The 23,645-nt window shown below is 44.1% G+C and overlaps 1 pseudogene; it reads left to right on the forward strand.

Annotated features, from left to right (window-relative positions):
• Window positions 1-23,645, forward strand: part of LOC112659669 (transcription initiation factor TFIID subunit 9-like) — a 149,511-nt pseudogene that overhangs the window by 14,789 nt on the left and 111,077 nt on the right.

Below are 23,645 nucleotides of genomic sequence, written 5' to 3' on the forward strand. Positions count from 1 at the left end.
CTCTCTCCCGCGACTTTTACTTCTTTGTCCATCTGCGCTGTCCGGGGACCTCTCGGGTACCTCAGACTCCGCGTGCCCTACACTGACTTATTCTGTAGATCTTGTTGCCTTCATCGAGAATAACGTCATTCACTGTCCACTCACTTATCCATGCATTCATTTTAATTCATCCATCCGTCATGTACATGCACAACCCGTCCAGTTTACAGGAACAAAACCATGAATAAGGCGTGCGCAGTCCCGTGGAGGAGTTAAGAGCGATAAGCGTGTAGTATCATTAACTCAAGCTTTCTACAAGGTTCGTTTTTCCGTTTGTACTTGGCCCTCACTAAGAAATGCCTTGCACGTGTTAATGCAATACAGACTTGCACATACATACATAACAGAATTTCTGGAAATTGTTTTTTCCCTTATGGCATTCGAGGCACCCCGATACGTTCTGTTCTATTTTGCTTCAGTAAAATGCTGTTCAAGATCTGCTGGTGTGATTGCACCCTCATTAACCCGTCATTAATTGGTCATTGTTTGGTCTGAGGAACACCACCTGCCCTAATGGAATCTTCAAGGCACCATGGAACCCCTTCTCTCCCTCTCTGGTCCTGAACTTGAACCATAGATTCCACAGAGGAAGGATGGTAAATGTGCTGTCAACACTGTGCTTGCAGCTCTTTTATCATGGTGCTGAATACAGCAAGTACTTCTTACGTCTCTGCTGAGTAAATAACGAATGAACAAACCCAACAAATTGCAACCATCAAGTCCTGCTGATTTTTGTTTGAAGATTTTATTTATTTATTAGATACAGAGAGAGAGAGAGAGGGGTGGTGGTGGTGCAGAGAGACACAGGCAGAGGGAGAACCAGTCTCCATGCAGAGAGTCTGACGGGGGACTCGATCCTGGGTCTCCAGATCATGCTCCGGGCGGAAGGCGGCGCCAAACCGCTAAGCCACCGGGGCTGCCCCCGGCTGATTTTTATCTCTAAATCTAGGCAACCTTCTCTATCTCTGTTCCTGCCATCCCAGATCTGACCCCATCAGCTTTCAACTGGACACAAAGTTTCCTAAAGGGTAATTTGCACTCATTTCAGTCCATCCTGCAGCCACCAGAACCATCTGCCTGAAATGGAAGTTTGATACATTTGTGCCAGGCTGTTGCCTCTATACCTTTGGGCATATTCTCCCACCTGGAAAGGTTTTGTCTCACTCCTTCATTCAGATTTACTTATCGTTCAGGTCTCTGCCCAGGCATAATCTGGGCTGGGCCCAGGCTGTGTTAGCACCCCAACTGTGTCACTTTTCTGTGACCATGGATTAGTTTCTTAATAACTGTGCTGCCACATCTCCATCTGCAAAATAAAGACGGTAGTACACACGTTAGGATTGCTGTGAAGCTGGAATAGTTGACATCTGTAAAGTAATTAGAACAGTACCCAGTGGGGTTTTCTTTTTATTCCTATCACCTACCATAATATTCCTTTCCTGTAGTAGATGAACCATAGAAGAAACTTACCCCATCTCTTGTTAGGATCACTAGATTAGGACCCTGTGGTGAAAAGTAGTATCTGTCGTTTAGTGGTTCTGAGAGCCTTCTTGGAGAGGGAGGAAGTTGAAACCCAGGCCTGACCTGACTACAGGGGCATACCTATTGGGAGAGTTTGTTAGGAAACTAACAAGTAAATTCCCAGTATACAATCTGGGAGCCTTCCTAGAGGTCCTGACTGAGTCTGAGGAGCCATGAGGGGAAGTCTGAGCAACAAGAACTGGAACTATGTTTCAGGGCTGGAATACTTTCCCATTTCTGAATGCAGGTTCTACCCTACAGATGGAACCATAGTGGAAGCAGCTGGGGAGCAGAATAAGAAAAGAGGGCTCTGCTCAGAAGCAAATTCTTGCCTGCCCTGGGGGTGAGGGTTGGGGGTGGGGGAGGCTGAACCTATGCAGGAAGAAGGAGAGCTGAAAGAGGAAAAGAGCAAGGGGGAGCATGTACAGGGAGAGGATGCTGAGAGAAGGCTGGAGGAGGTGTCTTGGAGGAACTGGTAAGACTGAAAAGGAGCATATAGTGGACACCCATTCTGAAGAATAGGTGTATAAGAACCTTTAATACCTATTTCTTTTACCATTCTTTCTCTTCTAAATGATCCTTCCTCAAATCCAAGTACAAGCTGGAAGGGGCTTTCTTCATATTCCCTCAGGTTGTTGTAAAGCTTATCTGATCTTTTCCAGGATAGAAGAGAGCCTTGGTTTTAAGCCCTCTTGGAACCAAGCATCGCTGCAACAAAGCATGCTCCTATTTGTAGGAGGACTGCTAGCCATCTCCTGAATCCAAGTTGGAGCTGTAGGTTGTCAGAGCAGGTCACCTGGCACACCCAGGGCATCAGGCCATGGGCTTTGGGCTACTGGGGAAATGGCAGCAGTGGGGGTGCTCAGGAGCTGGAACTTAGCAATATTGGTAGCTGCCTGTGTATTTTTCACAGGACTTTCAGAAAATTTATCCGTGGAAACTCACATCAGCTTTTTTTTTTTTTTAATATTTTATCTTTAAGTAATCTCTACACCCAAAGTGGGGCTTGAACTCACAACCCCAAGATCAAGAGTTGTATACTCTTCTCACCAAGCCAGCCAGACACCCTTCACATCAGCTTTTTTAGGCTGGAGAAGCGCACACATGAGTTCAGCTGCAGACAATTAAATTCTAGTTTATGGTGATGAGGCAAAGCCCTTGCCACACAGACACTGGGGACCATCTGTCAGAGGTAATAGGCAGTTTAGCATTGCCTAAGTTGTGTAGGGGTTGGCAAATCTGGCCCTCAGTTTCTTTTTGTAAGTCCTAAGAAGTTAAAAATGGTTTTAAATTTTAAAGGAGATGTAAAAAAATAAAGATGAATATGTGAATGGAGACTGTAACTGGCCAGAAAAATATAAAATATTTACTATCTCATACTTTACAGAAAGAATTTGCTGATGTCTGGGCTAGGAGGCATGGAATAGAGGACCTCCAGACTGCCTTTTCATGTTGGGATTCTGGCTTGTTTCTTCCACCTGGGTTCAAGAGTCAGGGTATTCCTCTACTCTCAGCACTCCCCTCTTGAGTCAGATTCCAAAATTCCTGGCTGGACAGGATGAATGTAACCAGTGGATCTGCCTTGAGTCTAGTTGTGGGTGGTTTTCCCGTTATACACTCCAGAAATAACTGCTGGTTCTTTCTCTCTGCTCCACTTGAATGTACCATCGATACAGAAATGCATAAATCATAAATTTGTAGCCCTCAAAAGTTTCAAAGTGTACATCCAGAGCAAGAAATGGAGCACCCCTAGAAATCCCATGTCCATTTCCACTCATTCTCCACAGCAGGCAAGTAATATCCTCACTTCTTTAGCCACAGATTAGGTTTTTGTTATTTTTTAATATTTTTTTTTATTGGTGTTCAATTTACTAACATACAGAATAACACCCAGTGCCCGTCACCCATTCACTCCCACCCCCCGCCCTCCTCCCCTTCTACCACCCCTAGTTCGTTTCCCAGAGTTAGCAGTCTTTACGTTCTGTCTCCCTTTCTGATATTTCCCACACATTTCTTCTCCCTTCCCTTATTTTCCCTTTCACTATTATTTATATTCCCCAAATGAATGAGAACATATAATGTTTGTCCTTCTCCGACTGACTTACTTCACTCAGCATAATACCCTCCAGTTCCATCCACGTTGAAGCAAATGGTGGGTATTTGTCATTTCTAATAGCTGAGTAATATTCCATTGTATACATAAACCACATCTTCTTTAATATTTTTTAATAAAATAATTTTATTGGTGTTCAATTTACCAACATACAGAATAACAGCCAGTGCTCATCCCGTCAAGTGTCCCCCTCAGTGCCCGTCACCCACTCACCCCACCCCCCGCCCTCCTCCCCTTGCACCACCCCTAGTTTGTTTCCCAGAGTTAGGAGTCTTTATGTTCTGTCTCCCTTTCTGATATTTCCCACACATTTCTTCTCCCTTCCCTTATATTCCCTTTCACTATTATTTATATTCCCCAAATGAATGAGAACATATAATGTTTGTCCTTCTCTGATTGACTCACTTCACTCAGCATAATACCCTCCAGAACCATCCACGTTGAAGCAAATGGTGGGCATTTGTCGTTTCTAATGGCTGAGTAATATTCCATTGTATACATAAACCACATCTTCTTTATCCATTCATCTTTCGATGGACACCGAGGCTCCTTCCACAGTTTGGCTATTGTGGGCATTGCTGCTAGAAACATCGGGGTGCAGGTGTCCCGGCGTTTCATTGCATCTGAATCTTTGGGGTAAATCCCCAACAGTGCAATTGCTGGGCCATAGGGCAGGTCTATTTTTAACCCTTTGAGGAACCTCCACACAGTTTTCCAGAGTGGCTGCACCAGTTCACAGTCCCACCAACAGTGTAAGAGGGTTCCCTATTCTCCACATCCTCTCCAACATTTGTGGTTTCCTGCCTTTGTTAATTTTCCCCATTCTCATTGTGGTTTTGATTTGTATTTCCCTGATGGCAAGTGATGCAGAGCATTTTCTCATGTGCATGTTGGCCATGTCTATGTCTTCCTCTGTGAGATTTCTCTTCATGTCTTTTGCCCATTTCATGATTGGATTGTTTGCTTCTTTGCTGTTGAGTTTAAGAAGTTCTTTATAGATCTTGGAAACTAGCCCATTATCTGATACGTCATTTGCAAATATCTTCTCCCATTCTGTAGGTTGTCTTTGAGTTTTGTTGACTGTATCCTTTGCTGTGCAAAAGCTTCTTATCTTGATGAAGTCCCAATAGTTCATTTTTGCTTTTCTTTCCTTTGCCTTTGTGGATGTATCTTGCAAGAAGTTACTGTGGCCGAGTTCAAAAAGGGTGTTGCCTGTGTTCTCCTCTAGCATTTTGATGGAATCTTGTCTCACATTTAGATCTTTCATCCATTTTGAGTTTATCTTTTGTGTCTGATGTAAGAGTGGTCTAGTTTCATTCTTCGGCATGTGGATGACCAATTTTCCCAGCATCACTTATTGAAGAGATTGTCTTTCTTCCAATGGATAGTCTTTCCTCCTTTATCGAATATTAGTCGGCCATAAAGTTGAGGGTCTACTTCTGGGTTCTCTATTCTGTTCCATTGATCTATGTGTCTGTTTTTGTGCCAGTACCACACTGTCCTGATGACCACAGCTTTGTAGTACAACCTGAAATCTGGCATTGTGATGCCCCCAGCTATGGTTTTCTTTGTTAAAATTCCCCTGGCTATTCAGGGTCTTTTCTGATTCCACACAAATCTTAAAATAATTTGTTCTAACTCTCTGAAGAAAGTCCATGGTATTTTTATAAGGATTGCATTAAACGTGTAAATTGCCCTGGGTAACATTGACATTTTCACAATATTAATTCTGCCAATCCATGAGCATGGAATATTTTTCCATCTCTTTGTGTCTTCCTCAATTTCTTTCAGAAGTGTTCTATAGTTTTGAGGGTATAGATCCTTTACCTCTTTGGTTAGGTTTATTCCTAGGTGTCTTATGCTTTTGGGTGCAATTGTAAATGGGATTGATTCCTTCATTTCTCTTTCTTCAGTCTCATTGTTAGTGTATAGAAATTCCACTGATTTCTGGGCATTGATTTTGTATCCTGCCACGCTACCAAATTGCTGTATGAGTTCCTGCAATCTTGGGGTGGAGGCTTTTTGGTTTTCTATGTAGAGTATCATGTCATCGGCGAAGAGGGAGAGTTTGACTTCTTCTTTGCCAATTTGAATGCCTTTAATGTCTTTTTGTTCTCTGATTGCTGAGGCTAGGACTTCCCATACTATGTTGAATAGCAGTGGTGAGAGTGGACATCTCTGTCTTGTTCCTGATCTTAGGGGAAAGGCTCCCAGTGCTTCCCCATTGAGAATGATATTTCCTGTGGGCTTTTTATAGATGGCTTTTAAGATGTCGAGGAAAGTTCCCTCTATCCCTACACTCTGAAGAGTTTTGATCAGGAATGGATGCTGTATTTTGTCAAATGCTTTCTCTGCATCTAATGAGAGGATCATATGGTTCTAGGTTTTTCTCTTGCTGATATGATGAATCACATTGATTGTTTTACGAGTGTTGAACCAGCCTTGTGTCCCGGGGATAAATCCTACTTGGTCATGGTGAATAATTTTCTTAATGTGCTGTTGGATCCTATTGGCTAGTATCTTGTTGAGAATTTTTGCATCCATGTTCATCAGGGATATTGGTCTGTAATTCTCCTTTTTGGTGGGGTCTTTGTCTGGTTTTGGAATTAAGGTGATGCTGGCCTCATAGAACGAATTTGGAAGTACTCCATCTCTTTCTATCTTTCCAAACAGCTTTAGTAGAATAGGTATGGTTTCTTCTTTAAACGTTTGATAAAATTCCCCTGGGAAGCCATCTGGCCCTGGAGTCTTGTGTCTTGGGAGGTTTTTGATGACTGCTTCAATTTCCTCCCTGGTTATTGGCCTGTTCAGGTTTTGTATTTCTTCCTGTTCCAATTTTGGTAGTTTGTGGCTTTCCAGGAATGCATCTATTTCTTCTAGATTGCCTAATTTATTGGCGTATAGCTGTTCATAATATGTTTTTAAAATCATTTGTATTTCCTTGGTGTTGGTAGTGATCTCTCCTTTCTCATTCATGATTTTATTAATTTGAGTCTCCTCTCTCTTCTTTTTAATAAGGCTGGCTAATGGTTTATCTATCTTATTAATTCTTTCAAAGAACCAACTCCTGGTTCTGTTGATCTGTTCCACAGTTCTTGTGGTCTCGATTTCGTTGAGTTCTGCTCGAATTTTAATTAACTCTCTTCCTTTGCTGGGCGTGGGGTCCATCTGCTGTTTTTTCTCTAGCTCCTTTATGTGTAAGGTTAGCTTTTGTATTTGATTTCTTTCCAGTTTTTGAATGGATGCTTGTATTGCGATGTATTTCCCCCTTAGGACTGCTTTTGCTGCATCCCAAAGATTTTGAACGGTTGTATCTTCATTCTCATTAGTTTCCATGAATCTTTTTAATTCTTCCTTATATTCCTGGTTGACCCTTTCATCTTTTAGCAGTTTGGTCCTTAATCTCCACGTGTTTGAGGTCCTTCCAAACTTCTTGTTGTGATTTAGTTCTAATTTCAAGGCATTATGGTCTGAGAATATGCAGGATCCCAATCTTTTGGTATCGGTTCAGACCCGATTTGTGACCCAGTATGTGGTCTATTCTGGAGAAAGTTCCATGTGCACTTGAGAAGAATGTGTATTCAGTTGAGTTTGGATGTAAAGTCCTTAGATATCTGTGAAATCCATCTGGTCCAGTGTATCATTTAAAGCTCTCGTTTCTTTGGAGATGTTTTGCTTAGAAGACCTATCGAGTATAGAAAGAGCTAGATTGAAGTCACCAAGTATAAGTGTATTATTATCTAAGTATTTCTTCACTTTGGTTATTAATTGGTTTAAATATTTGGCAGCTCCCACATTCGGGGCATATATATTGAGGATTGTTAAGTCCTCTTGTTGGAGAGATCCTTTAAGTATGATATAGTGTTCCTCTTCATCTCTCACTACAGTCTTTGGGGTAAATTTTAGTTTATCTGATATAAGGATGGCTACCCCTGCTTTCTTTTGAGGACCATTTGAATGGTAAATGGGTCTCCAACCTTTTATTTTCAGGTTGTAGGTGTCCTTCTGTCTAAAATGAGTCTCTTGTAGACAGCAAATAGATGGGTCCTGCTTTTTTATCCAGTCTGAAACCCTGCGCCTTTTGATGGGGTCATTAAGCCCGTTCACGTTCAGAGTTACTATTGACAGATATGAGTTTAGTGTCATCATGATATCCATTCAGTCCTTGTTTTTGTGGATTGTTGCACTGAACTTCTTAGAGGGGAATTTTAAGAGTCCCCCTTAATATTTCTTGCAGAGCTGGCTTGTTGGTCACATATTCTTTCAGTTCCTGCCTGTCTTGGAAGCTCTTTATCTCTCCTTCCATTGTGAATGAGAGCCTTGCTGGATAAAGTATTCTTGGTTGCATGTTCTTCTCATTTAGGACCCTGAATATATCCTGCCAGCCCTTTCTGGCCTGCCAGGTCTCTGTGGAGAGGTCTGCTGTTACCCTAATATTCCTCCCTATAAAAGTCAGGGCTTTCTTGTCTCTTGCTGCTTTAAGGATCTTCTCTTTATCTTTGGAATTTGCAGGCTTCACTATTAAATGTCGAGGTGTTGAACGGTTTTTATTGATTTTAGGGGGGATCTCTCCATTTCCTGGATCTGAATACCTGTTTCCCTTCCCAGATTAGGAAAGTTTTCAGCTAGGATTTGTTCAAATACATATTCTGGCCCTCTGTCCCTTTCGGCGCCCTCGGGAACCCCAATTAAATGTAGGTTTTTCTTCCTCAGGCCGTCGTTTATTTCCCTTAATCTGTCTTCATGGTCTTTTAATTGTCTGTCTCTTTTTTCCTCAGTTTCCCTCTTTGCCATCAACTTGTCTTCTATGTCACTTACTCGTTCTTCCAGCTTGTTAATACTCGTGGTTAGGACTTCTAGTTTGGATTGCATCTCATTCAATTGATTTTTAATTTCTGCCTGATTGGATCTAAATTCTGCAGTCATGATGTCTCTTGAGTCCTTTATGCTTTTTTCTAGAGCCACCAGTAGCTGTATAATAGTGCTTCTGAATTGGCTTTCTGACATTGAATTGTAATCCAGATTTTGTAACTCTATGGGAGAGAGGACTGTTTCTGATTCTTTCTTTTGAGGTGAGGTTTTCCTTCTAGTCCTTTTACTCAGTGCAGAGTGGTCAAAAACAAGTTGTATTGGGAAAGGGAGAAAAAGGGAGAGAGAGAAGGAAAGAAAAATGAAAAAGAAAAAAGAAAAAAGGAAGGAAAAAAGAAGAAAAAGAGAAAGAAAAAGAAAGAAAGGTGAAAAAAAAAAAAGGGTGGGGGAAGCAATCAGAAATCAAAAAGAAAAAAAAAAAACAACCACGGGGGAGTGTATTCTGATTCTGTATACTTTAAGTCCTTTGACTTCCCCTGGAACTTGTCCGTCTAGTTGGTCTTCTGGGGGAGGGGCCTGTGGTGCTGATTTTCAGGTGTTAGCACTTGGGGGAGCCGCTCTGCCCCCTGCCTGGTGCAGGGCTCAGTGGGGGTTGTTTACCCCGTGAGGCCCCAGGAGGAACAACCCCATTGGTTGTTGCAGCTCTGGAGCCCTGGATTCAGCTCCCGCAGTAACTCCGGAGCTCTGGGTCTACAGGGCCTGGAGGCACAGGGGCGGGGCCGCTGATCTGCGGGGCAGGAGCGTCCTCGCTGTCCTGGGCCCTCCCGGCCTCTGCCTGTCCCGGGGGAGGCCGGATCCTGGGCTGTGTCCCGGCGCCCTGTGCTCCGGGGCCTGCGCCGTTGGATTCGCGCTCCCGCCCCGCAGCCCCCTCCGCGGAGCCACCCCCGAGCCCCCCCGAGCTGCTCCCGCCCCGCAGCCCCCTCCGCGGAGCCGCCCCCGAGACCACCCCCGCAGCTGCTCCCGCTCTGCAGCCCCCTCCGCGGAGCCTCTTCCTCCGCCCGAGCCCCCCGAGCTGCTCCGGGTCCCGCCGTGCGCGCTGCAGCCCTTAGGGAGCTCGGCGCACTCTCCCGGGGCGCAGGTGTCTGTTAGTGTCCCCGGGAGCCCGAGGGCATCCCCGCCCTCCTGGGTCCTGCTCCAACCCCCTGCGAGCCCCTTTCCGCCCGGGAAGGTCGGTGCATCTCCTGCTCCTCCGGGACGGGGCTCTCCTGTCCTGGGGACACTCGCCCCGGCCTCAGCCCGGCTCCTCGTGGGGCCCCTCCCCCTTGGAGGCCTTTTGTTTCTTTATTTCTTTTTCCCCCGTCTTCCTACCTTGATAGAAGCGCGAACTCTTCTCACTGTAGCATTCCAGCTGGTCTCTCTTTAATTCTCAGGCCGAATTCGTAGATTTTCAGGATGATTTGAAGGTTATCTAGGTAATTTGGTGGGGACAGTTCATTTGGGGACCCTGCTCTTCCGCCATCCTGCCCCTCCTCCCACAGATTAATTTTGACTTTTTTGTGAACTTCACAGAAATGGAACATACAGTATATGCTTTTATGCTTGGCTTCTTTCATTTTACTTAATGTCCAGGAGATTCATCCATGTCATTGTAATAAATTCTTCATTCCAATTTGCTACAAACATTCCATTGTGTAAGTAGAGCGGATTTGTATGTTCTTCATTGATGGGCATTTCATTTTGGGGCTATGATGAACAGTACTTTGAACACTTGAACCTGTCACTGGGTGTACATAAGTTTGCATTTTCTTCTCCTGGGCATAAGATTTAGGAGTGGAGTTAGTGAGTCAAAGAGATACATATGTTTTTAGTACATCTGACTTAACTATTATTTAAACTTTGGAATTAGAGCCCCCTGCACTTTGGTTGTTTCACTGGGATGGGTTGGGCTGGACAAGAGTGGGACACTGAGGCTGAGTGAGAGGCTATAACTAGGCCACTGGAGTGCTACCCCAGGCCTCTCTTTGCTGGACATTTCCCCAGAGTAGGCCAGGCCAGCTGGCATGAGACACCATACCTCAGGCAGCACGCAGACTCAAGGATCTCAGGAGCAGCATGTTCTCATCATCAGAAACTTTAGGGGAGTCCTCAAATTTAGCCCGTCCGCCAACTCTTTTCTCTCAAGGGCCTTCTCTTCTCCTCACCTCCTGCCCAGCTAGCCTTCACAATTGAAGATGATGAGTTCCAGGCACCTCATCTCCTGATGGGGATAAAGGCTGGATGGAGGACAGGTAATTCAGGACAGTTCCCCCTGTGCCTTCTTCCCTGGTGCTCAGGCAGAGAAAAGCAGGGAGGCTGTGTGTCAGAATCTGCTGGAGAACTCCTGAGAAGAACCTCCCTGGCCCCCGTCCCAGCCCCATCTGATACATGGTCAGGCAGGGGCCTAACCTGGGTAAAAGACTCACCTGGGAGCCTGCAGGATTCTTGCCCCACCAATATTCCCAGACACTCCCCAGCTCCCTCCCACTGTCTGTCTTCTCTGTTTCTTCCCAGGCAAAAGCCTCAGGACGTGGTTGCAAGGATCTATTCTGCCTTCTCTCTGAGTTGGTGCTGCGGGCAGAAAGTGGATTTTGTTACAGCCTTCCTCTTCCTTAACTCAGGACCAACTTCTCTTCCATCCCCACAGCAATGCTTTGACTCTCTGAGTCTCTTCCTGTCCTGGACTTGCTCTAGTATGTGACTTTGTCAACACAGCCCGCAAGCAGGCCTGGAGAAGCCTGGCTGATGGTCAGCCATTTGACATAGGGAGCTGGTAGGCTGATTCCCTTCTCTCCCACTGTTTGCCTTGAGGTGACGCTGTTGTGATTCCATTCTGGAACTTTCTATTCAGTTGTGTGGCAATATAGGGACAAGGCTAAAAAGACACCAGTGAAACAGCCTGTGTCTTCAATATTTACGTTGGTCTGTGAGCTTCTTCAGGAAGTTAGAAGAAAAAAAAAAGACTAACCCTTCCTGCTGACCTTTGTTGCTGGCCAGACCCTGACTGCCTGGACATGCTCTGGAGATACCCCAGACACATATGCTGTGGGCATTGTGGGACCTCAGAGCAGGGATTTCTAGGAGGGTGGCTTGAGCACAAGTTTCAGAGAGTTCCTGGAGGCTGTAGGGGCATGGGCATAGCATTTTGGGTTTGGAGCAGTGCAGTTACTTGAGGAGACTAAGGCTGCATTGGAGATGGCTTGTAAGAAAGCCTTATATTTGGGGACACCTAGGTGGTGCAGTTGGTTAAGCATCTAATTCTTGGATTCTGTTGAGGTTGTGATCTCGGGGTTGTGGGATTGAGCCCTGCATTGGGCTCTGTGCTCAGTGTGGAGTCTGTTTCAAATTTTCTCTCTCTCTGCCCCTCCTGCTCATGTGCTCTCTCTCTCTCTCAAATAAATAACCTTTAAAAAAAGAAAAGAGAAAGCCTTGTGTTTGGTGGGCATAGAATCTAATATCATTCACTGAATATTATTTATTTATTTATTTATTTATTTATTTAATTTTTTAAAATTTTTATTTATTTATGATAGTCAGAGAGAGAGAGAGAGGCAGAGACACAGGCAGAGGGAGAAGCAGGCTCCATGCACTGGGAGCCCGACGTGGGATTCGATCCCAGGTCTCCAGGATCACGCCCCGGGCCAAAGGCAGGTGCTAAACCGCTGCGCCACCCAGGGTTCCCTGAATATTAATTATTTATTAATCAATGCATTCATTCCTTTGACATATCATCACAAAGCATGGTTCCAGCTAGGGTACAATAAATTCTGTCCTAAATATGGTGGCCTAAAAAACGTTGTGGTCTGGGACCAGACTTCAGAGGGTTAGCATGTAGGGTTTGTGTCATTGTAGGGGTATGTCAGGGAAGCCTGAGGACTAGAAGTCTGATGTAGCATTCCTCCCACAGGGGAGACATCCTGGTCCCTGTGAGCAAGGGGATGGTCTGCAGGTGGAGATCCCATGGTTATGAGCCAAGGCCAGCCCAGTGTGGGCTGAGAAAGGGAAGCAGTTCTCAGGAGCAGCTAGTGGAAGTGATGTCCTTCTGGGTGAGAAGGATGCTTTTCCTGCAGGTCTGCAATTTTTTGCAAAGCTGCCATCCTGCCCCTGCCAGGTTTGTAAGTCCCTTTACTGCTTCCAAGGGTGCCCAGAGCCCTTCTCACTTTCCTTCCTGCCTCTGTCCACTGCTAAGACTGTGGCAGCTATCTGGGGGCTTCCAGGAATACTCAAGGCTAAAACAAACTCCCTCTGTGTTTGCCTTCTGTCCTGTCATAAGCTTCTCTCCTGGCAGGAGTGCTGAGGAAGGCAGGCATCTGGGCTGGTCCCTGGGCCAAGGGCCCCTGTCTTTGGTTGAGATCACTGACCAGCCATTGCTCAGGATAGGAGCAAGGCCTGGGTTAGAGCAGACTGCCATACTTTCTGGGCCTGTTCATCTCTCTGTGAAATTAGACTCAGTATTCTCAAGTTTACTTCTGATCTGGCTGTGGGGTGTGGAGTGCTGATTGAAGGATGTTCCTTTGCTTCAGCTTTTGCAGATGCCACAGTTGAACAAATTTATGCTTGGGGTATGGGTAGAAGGTGAGGGTGAGAGGGAGAGAGGTGCAGTGGAGAGAATGGATATCCTGGACAGGAGGAACTCTAATGTGAGAGGCAGAGGGAGGCAGTATGATGGTGGGGGTTGTAGGGGACTGAGAGTATCAAATTAGCAGGGATTTGTAGAGATGCTTTACATCTAGACCTTAAGGTCTAAAATGTATTCTATGGTTCCATGGGCAAAACACTGAAGTAGCCTGTAAGGGAAATATGAAACAAGATAAAGCCATAGGGATGCTCAGTTTCCAAGATCTCATAATCCAGTTACAGAGCAGATACTCCCTGAAGATCCCTCCCTTTGGCAGCAGGAAGACCAGATTCTGCCAGGGGTGTGAACTGTTCTAGCAGAGGAAGGACAAACAGGACTCAGGAAAGGGGAGAACAGCTTCTCCACCATCTGCTTCTCCACAAATAGACTAGGCCTTCACCCTGCCTCAGGGAAGTTTGACCTTTGCTCAGGAGGCCCTAAGTACATCTTTGGGGACCAATACAGGCACTCATGCCCTTCCATTGGTGAGGGCCAGACCCACTTTGTGCTCCAACTTTTACACTGTACTGTCAGACAACTGTAAAAATAAAACCTTTATTGCCACAAAACCTTAATACAGGTCCACAGCCTTTACCTGAAACCCTTGGGGCCAGACATATTTAAGAATATAGAATTGTTTGGGCTTTAGAAAGTGCCAAGGTGCAGATGCTGAACATTACATAACATCTCCAGAAGTTGTCTGGGGTGACACTCCATAATCAAAGACTTACGTGGAAAATTGTGAAAAGGCACAATGGTTGGGTTTTGATTCCAGAATTAGGAAGAAACTTCTGGTTTTGAGTTTTGGGTTTCAGAACTGAAATAAGAGATTGCAGACCCTTACTTACATGCCCATTTACAGAATGACACTGTTTCGGTGCAATGGTGAGGTGCCCAGACGGTAGCCAGACTTCCTGACCTCATGTTCTGGCTCTGGCATGAACCAGCCATAGGACCTTTGGCTTCAATTTCCTCTCCTATAGTAGAGGATTATTCTGTACAGGAGTACCATGATGATTGAAAGCTTAGTACATGTAAAGTGTTAAGAACGCTGCTTTGTATGCATGGATCATGATGGCCTCATGAAGCCTGGCAGACAGACATTTAATACACATTTTGAGTACAATCATATAGTTAGATTACTGCTGAGGCCATTCAGGCCACCAGGGCAGGTTTAACTATTTCTTAGTATCACAAATCTTTCATATTCTTGGGCTTGGGGCATTACAGGGATGCAGACATGTAGGTTTTAGAAGTCCCAAAAGAGGCTCCAGCCTTGGGTCCAGAGTGGAGTGGCCCTGCTGCTGTGGTTCTGGAGTCTTCTCTCCTCGCACATCAGGTGGCCATGAGACTGGAACTGCTTTCTCAATAAACGATAATCTGTGTGCCTAGGAGATTCTTGTTCACAAAGGAGACATGGGGTTTCTGAATCACTGAAACTTCGGAGGTGAGGCACCTGGACCATCCCCAGACATACTCTCTCTCTTTTTTTTTTTAATTTAATTACATTTGCAAACATTAGTATAACACCCAGTGCTCACTGCTTCACATGCCGTCTTTACTGCCCATCACCCAGTTACCCCATCCCCCACCCTTCCACAATTTTGTTTCCCAGATTTAGGAGTTTCTCATGGTTTGTCTTCCTTCCTGATTTTTCACCACTCAGTTTCCCCTCCTTCTCTTATGGTCCTTTCACTATTTCTTATATTCCACATATGAGTGAAACCATATGATAATTGTTTTCTCCAACTGACTTATTTCACTCACTATAATACCCTCCACTTCCATCCATGCCAATGTAAATGGTATATATTCATCCTTTCTGATGGCTAATATTCCATTGTATACATATACTATATCTTCTTTATTTATTCATCTGTCAAAGGACAGTGTGTCTCCTTCCAGTTTGGCTATTGTGGACAGTGCTACTCTGAACATTGGGGTGCAGGTGTCCCGGCATTTCACTACATCTGTATCCATGGGGGTAAATCCCCAGTAGTGCAATTACTGGGTCATAGGGTAGTTCTATTTTTACCTTCTTGAGGAGCCTCCACACTGTTTCCTGAGTGGCTGCAACAGCTTGCATTCCCATCAACAGTGTTTAAGAGTATAACATTTGTTTGTTTGCCAACATTTGTTTCCTCTCTTGTTAATTTTAGCCATTCTCATTGGTGTAAAGTGGTATCTCATGGTGGTTGATTTGTATTTTCCTGATGACAAGTGATGTGGCGCATTTTTTCATGTGTCTGTTGGCCATGTGTATGTCTTCTATGCAGAAATGTCTGTTCTGCTCATTTCTTGACTGAATTGTTTGTTTTTTGGGTGTTGATTTGCTAAATTCTTTATAGATCTTGGATACTAGCCCTTTATCTGATATGTTATTGCAAATATCTTATCCCAATTCATAGATTGCCTTTTAGTTTTGTTTACTGTTTCTTTTGCTGTGTAGAAGCATTTTATCTTGATGGAGTGCCAATAGTCCATTTTTGCCTTTGTTTCCCTTGCCTTGGAGATGTGTCTTGCAAGAAGTTGCTGTGGCCAGATTCAAAAAAGGTGTTGACTGTGTTCTCCTCTAGGATTTTGACGGATTCTTGTCTCACATTTCGATCTTTCATCCATTTTGAGTTTATCTTTGTGTATAGTATAAGAGAGTGGTCCAGTTTCATTCTTCTGCATGTGGCTGTTCAATTTCCCCAGCACCATTTATTGAAGAGGCTATCTTTTTTTCCATTGGATATTCTTTCTTGCTTTGTCAAATACTAGATGATAGAGTTGAGGATCCATTTCTGGGTTTTCTATTCCTTTCCATTAATCTATGTGTTGGTTTTTGTGCCAGTTCCATGCTGTCTTGATGATCACAGCTTTGTAATATAGCTTGAAGTCAAGCATTGTGACGCCTCAAGCTTTGGTTGTCTTTTTCAACATTCCTCTGGCTATTCGGGGTCTTTTCTGGTTCCATACAAATCTTAGGATTATTTGTTCCAACTCTGTGAAGAAAGTTGATGGTATTTTGATAGGGATTGCATTGACCATGTAAATTGCCCTAGGTAGCATAGACATTTTCACAATATTTATTGTTTCAACCCATGAGCATATAATGTTTTTCTATCTCTTTATGTCTTCCTCCATTTCTTTCTTTTTTTTTAAAAAAAGATTTTATTTATTTATTCATGAGAGACACACACAGAGAGAGGCAGAAACATAGGCAGAGGGAGAAGCAGGCTCCCCACAGAGAGCCCGGCGCAGGACTCGATCCCGGGACTCCAGGATCATGACCCAAGCTGAAGGAAGATGCTCAACCACTGAGCCACTCAGGTGTCCCTCTTCCTCCATTTCTTTAACAAGTGTTCTATAGTTTTTAGAGTACAGATTTTTACCTCTTTGGTTAGTTTTATTCTAGATATCTTAGGGTTTTTGATGCAAAAGTAAATGGGATCTTTATTGCTCTTTCTTCAGTCTCTTTGCTAGTGTATAGAAATGCAACTTATTTCTGGGCATTGATTTTGTATTCTGCCACACTGCCAAATTGCTGTATGAGTTCCAGCAATTTTGGGGTGGAGTCTTTTGAGTTCTCCATATGTAATGTGTCACCTGTGATAGTGAGAGTTTGACTCCTTCTTTGCCAATTTGAATGCCTTTTATTTCTTTTTTTTTTTTTTTGTCTGATTGCTGAGGCTAGGACTTCTACTACTATGTTATACAACAATGGTGAGAGTGGGCATCCCTGTCATGTCCCTGACCAGAGGGTTTTGAAAAGATCTCAGTTTTTTCCCATTGAGAATGATGTTCACTGTGGGCTTTTGGTAGATGGCTTTTATGATATTGAAGTATGTTCCCTTTATTTCTATACTTTGAAGAGTTTTAATCAAGAAAGGATGCCACATTTTTTCAAATTTTTTTTCTGCATCCATTGAGAGAATCATATGGTTTTTGTCTTTTCTTTTATTAATGTGATCTATCATGTTGATTGATTTACTAATGTTGAACCACCCTTGCATCCTAGGGATAAATCCCACTTGGTTGTGGTGAATAATCCTTTTTATGTACTGTTGGATCCTATTGGCTAGTATCTTGCTGAGAATTTTGATATCCATGTTCACCAGGAATATGGGTATGTAGCTTTCCTTTTTGATAGAGTCTTTGTCTGGTTTTGGGAATCAAAGTACTGCTGGCCTAATAGGATGAGTTTGGAAGTTTCTTTTCATTTCTATTTTTTGAAACAGCTTCAGTAAAATAGATATTATTTCTTCTTTAAATGTTTGGTAGAATTCCCCTGGGAAGCCATCTGGCCCTGGACTCTTGTTTCTTCTTCTTCTCTCTCTTTCTTTTTTAAAGATTTTATTTATTTATTCATGAGAGAAGCAGAGACATAGGCAGAGGGAGCAGGGGAGCCCAATGCAGGACTCCATCCAAGGACCCCAGGATCAGACCTGAGCCAAAGGCAGATGCTCAACCACTGAACCACCCATCCAGGTGCTCCTGGACTCTTGTTTCTTGGGAGGTTTTGGATGACTGCTTCAATTTTCTTGCTGGTTATGGGTCTGCTCAGGTTTTCTTTCTTTTTTTTTTTTTTAAATTTTTATTTATATATGATAGTCACACACACAGAGAGAGAGAGAGAGAGAGAGGCAGAGACACAGGCAGAAGGAGAAGCAGGCTCCATGCACCGGGAGCCCGATGTGGGATTTGATCCCGGGTCTCCAGGATCGCGCCCTGGGCCAAAGACAGGCGCTAAACCACTGCGCCACCCAGGGATCCCTGCTCAGGTTTTCTGTTTCTTCCTGTTTCAGTTTTGATAGTTTATAAGTTTCCAGGAATGCTTCCATTTCTTCCAAATGGCCTAATGTGTTGGCATATAGTTGCTCATAATATGTCCTTAAAGTTGTTTGTATTTCCTCGTGTTGGTCGTGATCTCTTTCATTCATAATTTTATTAATTTGAGTATTTTTTAAATAAGTCCAGCTAGGGGTTTATCTATCTTAATTCTTTCAAAGAACCAGTTCCTAGTTTCGTTGATCTATTCTACTTTTCTTCTGGTCTCTATTTTGTTGAGTTCTGCTCTAATCTTTATTATTTCTCTTCTCCTGTTTGGTTTAGGCTTTATTTGCTGTTCTTTCTCCAGCTCCTTTAGGTGAGAGGTTAGCTTGCATATTTGAGATTTTTCTAATTTTTGAGAGAGGCTTGTATTGCTATGTACTTCCCCCTGAGGACTGCCTTTGCAGTATCCCAAATGTTTTGAACAGTTGTGATTTCATTTTTGTTAGTTTCTATTAGTCTTTTTAATTCTTCTCTAATATCCTGGTTAACCCATTCATTTTTTAGGAGGATGCTCTTTAATCTTCAAGCATTTGAGTTCTGTTCACATTTCTTCTTGTGATTGAATTCTAGTTTTAACTCATTGTGGACTGAAAATATGCAGGAATAATCCCAGTCTTTTGGTATCAGTTGAGACCTGATTTGTGACCCAGTATGTGGTCTATTCAGGAGAAAGTTCCATATACATCTGAGAAGAATGTGTATTCAGTTGCATTAGGATGGAATGTTCTGTATATATCTGTGAAATCCATCTGGTCCACTGTATCATTCAAAGCAAGCCCTTGTTTCTTTGTTGATATTCTGCTTAGAAGATCTGTTCTTTTCTGAGAGTGGAGTGAAGTCTCCTACTACATTAATAGTTGTGTTTCTTTACTTTTGTTATCAATTGGTTGATATAATGGCTGCTCCCACATTAGGGGCATAAATATTCATAATTATTAGGTCTTTTTGTTGGATAGACTGATTAAGTATAATATTGTATCCCTCTTCAACTCTTACTATAGTCTTTGGTATAAAATCTAATTGATATGAGGATTGCTACCCCAGCCTTCTTTTGAGGTCCATTTGTATGTTAAATGGTTCTCCACCCCCTCATTTTCTATCTGAAGGTGTCTTTATGTCTAAAATGTGTCTCTTGTAGACAGCACATATATGGGTCTTGCTTTTTTATCCAGTCTGAAACCCTGCGTCTTTTGATGGGCTCATTAAGCCCATTCACCTTCAGAGTTACTATTGAAATATATGAATTTAGTGTCATCATAATACCTATTCAGTCCCTGTTTTTGTGGATTATTTCTTTGGGCTTCCTCTTTCTGTTACAGGGTCCCCCTTAATATTTCTTGGAGAGCTGGCTTGGTGGTCACATATTCTTTCAGTTTCTGCCTATCTTGGAAGCTCTTTATCTCTCCTTCTATTCTGAATGAGAGCCTTCATAAAGTATTCTTGGCTGTGGGTTCTTCTCATTTAGGACCCTGAATATATCCTGCTAGCCCTTTCTGGCCTGCCAGGTCTCTGTGGAGAGGTCTGTTGTTAACTAATACTTCTCCCCATAAAGGTTAGGGATCTCTTGTCTCTTGCTGCTTTAAGGATTTTCTCTTTATCTTTGGAATTTGCAAGTTTCACTATTAAATGTTGAGGTGTTGAATGATTTTTATTGATTTTGGGGGGATCTCTCTATCTCCTGGATCTGAATGCCTGTTTCCCTCCCCAAGTTAGGGAAGTTCTCAGCTATGATTTGTCAAATATGCTTTCTGGTCTTCTGTCCCTCTCAGCGGCCTCTGGAACCCCAATTAAACATAGATTTTTCCTTCTGAGGCTGTCATTTATTTCCCTTAACCTATCCTCATGGTATTTTATTTTTATTTATTTATTTATTTATTTTTTCCTCTGTCCCCCTCCTATAATTAACATGTCAGAAATATTCTTTATTTTATTTTTAGTTGTACTAAAATTAAATATAGTGTAACTGGAATGTGCCACATATGCTTCTATTGGCCACAGAGCCCTCGCATATTCTATTCTCTTTGTCTGCAACAAAGATCTTGCCTACACCCTTCACCTGAGGAGTTTGTTCAGGTTTCAGTGTGGATATCATCTTCTCCAAGAAGCTTTCTATAATATTTAGACCCTGGGCACCTCTCCAGTGCTCTCCCCTAGTATCCCATCTTTCCTAAACACTGTTCGGATAGCTTGTCTACTAGACTGGAATTTCCATTTTCTCTTTTTAACACCGATGCTTAGCATATTTCTTTTTTTTTTAATTTATTTTTTATTGGTGTTCAATTTACTAACATACAGAATAACCCCCAGTGCCCGTCACCCATTCACTCCCACCCCCCGCCCTCCTCCCCTTCTACCACCCCTAGTTCGTTTCCCAGAGTTAGCAGTCTTTACGTTCTGTCTCCCTTTCTGATATTTCCCACACATTTCTTCTCCCTTCCCTTATATTCCCTTTCACTATTATTTATATTCCCCAAATGAATGAGAACATATAATGTTTGTCCTTCTCCGACTGACTTACTTCACTCAGCATAATACCCTCCAGTTCCATCCACGTTGAAGCAAATGGTGGGTATTTGTCATTTCTAATAGCTGAGTAATATTCCATTGTATACATAAACCACATCTTCTTTATCCATTCATCTTTCGATGTGCACCGAGGCTCCTTCCACAGTTTGGCTATCGTGGCCATTGCTGCTAGAAACATCGGGGTGCAGGTGTCCCGGCGTTTCATTGCATTTGTATCTTTGGGGTAAATCCCCAACAGTGCAATTGCTGGGTCGTAGGGCAGGTCTATTTTTAACTGTTTGAGGAACCTCCACACAGTTTTCCAGAGTCGCTGCACCAGTTCACATTCCCACCAACATTGTAAGAGGGTTCCCTTTTCTCCACATCCTCTCCAACATTTGTTGTTTCCTGCCTTGTTAATTTTTCCCATTCTCACTGGTGTGAGGTGGTATCTCATTGTGGTTTTGATTTGTATTTCCCTGATGGCAAGTGATGCAGAGCATTTTCTCATGTGCATGTTGGCCATGTCTATGTCTTCCTCTGTGAGATTTCTGTTCATGTCTTTTGCCCATTTCATGATTGGATTGTTTGTTTCTTTGGTGTTGAGTTTAATAAGTTCTTTATAGATCTTGGAAACTAGCCCTTTATTTGATATGTCATTTGCAAATATCTTCTCCCATTCTCCTCATGGTATTTTAATGGTTTTTCTCTTTTTTCTTCAGCTTCCTTCTTTGCCATCAACTTGTCTTCTATGTCACTCACTCTTTCTTCTACCTCATTAACTCTTGTCGTTAGTTTGGACTGCATCTCAGTTAATTGATTTTTAATTTCGGCCTGATTAGATCTAAATTCTGCAGTCATGAAGTCTCTTGAATCCTTTATGCTTTTTTCTAGAGCCACCAGTAGCTTTATAATTGTGCTTCTGAATTGACTTTCTGACATTGAATTATAATCCAAATTTTGTAACTCTGTGGGAGAGATTACCATTCCTGATTCTTTCTTTTGTGGTTTTTCCTTCTAGTCATTTTGTTCAGTGCAGAGTGGCCAAAAACAAGTTGTACTGGAAAAAGGAGAAAAAGAGATAGAGGGAAAGAAAGCGGGGTGTGTGGGGGTGGGGGAACAAACAGAAAACAAAAAACAAGGGGGAGTATCCTCTGATTTTATATACTGTAGATCCCTCGCTTCCCCTGGGACTTTCCAGTGCTGCTTGGTCAAGAACTTGCTCTTTCCCTGTCCTTCCAGCTGGTCTTCTGGAGGCGGGGCCTGCTGTGCTGATTCTCCGGTGTGTGCACCTGGGGGAGCTGCCCAGCCCCCTGCCAGGTGCACCGCTCAGGGGGAGCTATTTATCCTGTGAGGCCCCTGCTCCCTGGCGGCCCTGCTCAGACCCAGGTACAAGGTGACACCAGGAGGAACAACAACAGTGGCGGCGGCCAGCTCTTCAGCTTTGGAGTCAGCTCCCGCAGTAACTACTGCAGTTCCCAGTCCGCAGGAGCCTGGATGCTCCGGGGTTGGGGGGGGGGGGGCGCCGATTTGCACAGCTCGGGCCTCCCGGCGGCAGGAGCGTCCTTGCTGCCCTGTGTCCTCCCGGCCCCCGCCAGTCCCGGGGGAGCACCGCATCTTGGGTTGTATCCCCCAGTGCTCTGGGCTCCGGAGCCTGCACTGCTGGAATTGCACTCCAGGCCGCGCAGCCCCCTCCCAGCGTAGCCGCCGCCTGAGCCGCTCTGGAGCTGCTCCCGCCCCGCGGGGAGCGCGCTCCAGCCCTTTAGGGAGCTCGGCCTGTGGTGTGTGGCGCGCTCTCCCCCGGAGCGCAGTTCCTCTGGTAGTGCCCCTGGGAGCCTGAGGGCATCTCTGCCCCTCCTGGGATCCTGCCCGAGTTCCCTGTGAGCACTTTTCCGACTGGGAAGATTGGTAAAGTTTCTCCGGGACTGGGCTTTTCTGTCCTGGGGGCAGTCGCTGCCCGGCCTTAGCCCGGCTCCTCGCGGGGCCCCTCCCCCTTGGATGCTTTTTAATTTCTTTTTCTTTTTTTTTTTTTTCCGTCTTCCTACCTTGATAGAAGCGCGAACTCTTCTCACTGTAGCATTCCAGCTGTTCTCTCTTTAAATCTCAGGCCGAATTCGTAGGTTTTCAGGATGATTTTAAAGTTATCTAGGTAATTTGGTGGGGACAGGTGACTTGGGGACCCTACTCTTCCGCTATCTTGCCCCTCCTCCTGTTAGTGACTCTGGGAGACTGGAGGCTCCGCTGCCGCTCCTGCGATTTTGCCCGATTTCCCTGCTGAGCGCCTTTCTGTCCGGGAAGAACCCGGTGCGGATTTTTAAATTTTTTTTTTTTTTTTTTTTTTTATTTATGATAGTCACACAGAGAGAGCGAGAGAGGCAGAGACACAGGCAGAGGGAGAAACAGGCTCCATGCACCGGGAGCCCGATGTGGGATTCGATCCCGGGTCTCCAGGATCGCGCCCTGGGCCAAAGGCAGGCGCCAAACCGCTGCGCCACCCAGGGATCCCTCGGTGCGGATTTTTAAAGTTCCTGCTTCTCTGTGCTTTCCTGTCCCGGGAGGCCTTTGCTGCTTGGCCTTAGTCCGGCCCCTCCCCCACTGCTTTTTTATTTTATTTTTTCCACCTTCCTACCTTGTTGGAAGGGCAAACTCCTCTCTGTAGCGTTCCAGCTGTTCTCCTTTTAAATCTCAGGTCGAATTTATAGGTTTTCAGGATGATTTGAAAGTTATCTAGGTAAGTTGGTGGGAACAGGTGACTTGGGGACCCTACTCCGCCATCTTGCCCCGCCCCTCCTAAATAAATCTTTTTAAAAAAGTTTTTTCTCAAATGCTCTTTTCTCAGTGAAGCCTTCCTTGGCCACTCTATTAAATATTTACACCCCCAGCACTCCCCAGTTTTTCTCTGTCTCTCTCCTGTAATGTCAGTTCCCTAAGGGCAGAGATTTCTCTAAGGATCCTTGTGCCTTCCCAGCCTAGAACAGCTTCTGGAACACAATAGGTGCTCAACATTTGAGTATTCAAGTGTGAAAGGGGGAGTCAAATGCATTTCCACACTCATAGCTCAGTTTAAGCTCCATTGTAACCACAGCAAACTCTGCCTAGGCCCTTTGTACCTGCAGTTCCTTCTGCCTCAGGCTGCTCCCTCTTCTCTCAACCAATTTGTCTTATCCCTCAGGTTGCAGCTCAGGT

This window comes from Canis lupus, chromosome 11 (assembly GCF_003254725.2).
Source record: "Canis lupus dingo isolate Sandy chromosome 11, ASM325472v2, whole genome shotgun sequence".
In the NCBI taxonomy this organism is placed as follows: Eukaryota; Metazoa; Chordata; class Mammalia; order Carnivora; family Canidae; genus Canis; species Canis lupus.